This window comes from Macadamia integrifolia, chromosome 1 (genome assembly GCF_013358625.1).
Source record: "Macadamia integrifolia cultivar HAES 741 chromosome 1, SCU_Mint_v3, whole genome shotgun sequence".
In the NCBI taxonomy this organism is placed as follows: domain Eukaryota; kingdom Viridiplantae; phylum Streptophyta; class Magnoliopsida; order Proteales; family Proteaceae; genus Macadamia; species Macadamia integrifolia.
This window is the reverse complement of record NC_056557.1, coordinates 25,635,122-25,638,128: the sequence shown is the minus strand read 5'-3', so window position 1 is coordinate 25,638,128 and position 3,007 is coordinate 25,635,122.

Genomic DNA, 3,007 nt, shown 5'->3' with positions numbered 1-3,007 from the left:
AGTCTATTCCTTGGAAAATCTCTCACTGTTTCTGCGAGGCGAATCCCGTTGCCGACTATCTTGCAAAGAAGGTCTCTAAGTTGGGGATCTCTGATTTCTCGGTGATCTTTCCGAGGCATGTTCAGAGTGACTTGGAGAATGATGCTATAGATAGGCATAGATTTAGATTCCGCTAGGGTGTTTCTTGCTCTCTCTACTGATGGCCGAAGGTGGAGTTAGTAAGTTGCTCTAGTGGTTTCTGCCTTGTCCGAGTTATTTTATGTTGTTCGTTTGTTTCTTCTTTTAATAAAATCATCTTTTAGCAAAAAAAAAAAAAGTATCAAAATGCAAATCGCATGTGTTGGGATTTGAATAAACCCAATTTACAATGTTTTATACCCACGTCCATGAAGACCAAATAAAACTTGCGAGGCCCAAATCTGTTTATGAAAACCATATTCATGAGCCACAAAATCGACACATGGATGACCAATGTGAAAAATTCATATCCATAAATCCAACACAAAAGTCCAGTGAGAGCAGCTTGGACCTGAGATATGGTTGCCTAAAAAAATCTGGGCCACTACAAATCAGAAGTTTTATTGGGCCTTTGCGGACAAGAATTTAAACATTATAAATTGGATTTTCTGAAGCACAAACCATGTATTTCGTGTTTAGAGTTTAGACACAGATTTGTGGACCATTACAATGCCATATGGCTTACTTGGGTCGAGATCCAACGGTCGAGATCAATTTGTATGTGAAGGTATGAAAAGTTTTCTATTTTGAAATGAGAGAAAGTTCTCAGAGCCACCAGGAGAAGGTACATTAGAGCTCTCTCCCTCTCTCTCTCTCTCTCTCACACACACACACATACATATGAAAAGATGAGTCCAGAAAAGCACCCTATAAGTGGAGAATAACAAATCTTCACGTTCAATTTTGTGACAACACCTGTCCCTTTTTCTTCAACAAATATCCTTTTACACACCTTTAATGGCAACATGGAGAGATATTTTTGGAAGCAAAAATGACACATACGAGAAGTCTTCATGTATAGGGTGTTGGCATGATGATTCAGGCTCTGAAATGATGACCTCCATGCCCTCCCATGTATGAAATTTTCCCATTGCACTTCTTTGGTGTGTTTACTATATTGTTCTATACTATACCTTTCACATCTTCCTTTTTTCTTTCTAGGAATCAGCAAAGAACTTTATTAATAAAAATAATGAAAGAATACATGATAAAGCCATAAGACCTAGCAAACCACTCAAAAATCAGGGTACCTATTCACCTTTGGCATGGTCATCATCACATTTCGCATCTTCACTACTACACTGTGTTACCAAATGGATTTGCATATTGGTGGAGTTGATACAGTTTCATAAGGGATCAAGAGCCAAAAAAAAGGCCAAATCAAGAAATCTCATTAAACCAATGTCAATTAGGAAAAAAAGCATATTTATTTTTATATTATTGAATTCTTCAATTGCGCTAAAACCCAATCAATCATCAAAAAGTAAGGAGGGTCATGATGGACCTTGAATGCAAAAGAAGCACAAACCAAGAGAATGTAGAGAGGAGAGAATAAACATGCATGAATAAATAATATCATACATAGGAAGGCAGTGAAAACATGAATTCCATCCATAAAACCCACGACTCAACTACAAAAGCATTGTTAAAAAAGAAAGGGAGAGGGATCACTAGCTTATCGTTCAATTATTGGCACACATATCAATGAGAGAGAGAGAGCACTCAAAGGCGTAGGGTACATAACGAGGCAGCATTCTTTTTCCATAAAAAAAATATTTAGGTTAGAACAAAATGGTATGAGAATGGTTCTCGTACAAGACCCATGATATGCACTCGAAAGATTGTGGAAGAAGCTGGTAGAGCTCTTCAGTTTCCAAAGAGCCACATGTACGAATAAATATTGTTTGGTGGCACCGAGAGTTCCTCCAAACACTTCAGCCATGCAAGTTATGTCGAGAACAAATCTTGGCTGAAGTGAATGGAGGAACTCCAGGGGGCACCAAACGTGGCTTTGTATCCTTTTGATCCATACTGAAGAGATTTAGCCATATTGAGTCTCTATTTATACTCTTCCTGCAGAAGTTACGCAGCTGAATGAAGGCTATTGGCTAGCTCTTATATTCGATGAACCTGGACGGATTTGATTACTTGGTGAGGGGAGAGGGAAGAGAGGAGAAGGGAGAGGGGAGGGGGAGAATCTCAATCTCACTGTGTGGTTACCATGCTCCAGGCATGACCTCTCACTCAAAATGTCTCTTTATAAGGTCTATCTGACCTCCAAATTTGTACATCCACTCAAATATTTTTTGGTTAAATTTTTTTTGGTGATATATATATATATATATATATATATCGGATCAGGTAATCATTGGGGCAAATGTAATCATCATAAGGTCACGGCTCGACGCTACATAAAAGCATAGTTTTAAAATTCGGATCCAATGATTGAGACTGATACCGAGTTTTAAATGTTTGCATAGAGGACAGTGGATTTGTGTGATAGAGGACTAATACTATCCCACATGGATAGATTTCAGCTCTAAATGAGTCCGAGAAGTTCATTAATCTGGGTCCAAAGTTACTAAACTTGCAAATTACAATTAAGGAGGGTGTACCTAATGCATGAGACTGCTCCCACCGTTACATTGTCTAAGGAGGGTCATAATGTTTGCAAATTTACCTCCTATTTCGGTGAGAGACTGTTTCCTAATCCGAATCCAAGGCCGCTAAGTTGAATTAGAACAACCTTACCATCGCAATGACATTATGCTTTAATTATATGAAGGGTACAAGACTTCAGTAATTTGATGAAACTGATTCTTAACTTTTAACAGCATTAGGCCCTAATAAGAGATCAAATGTGATCAGTGAGCTAGATATGGGCCCATCTATTAAAAAATTTCACCTTTGTTTGTTTGGAGGTGAATAAATATAAATTCGGCATTCCCATAAGCAAGGAGAAGAGAAACGACAAATTCCTGTTAAAAAA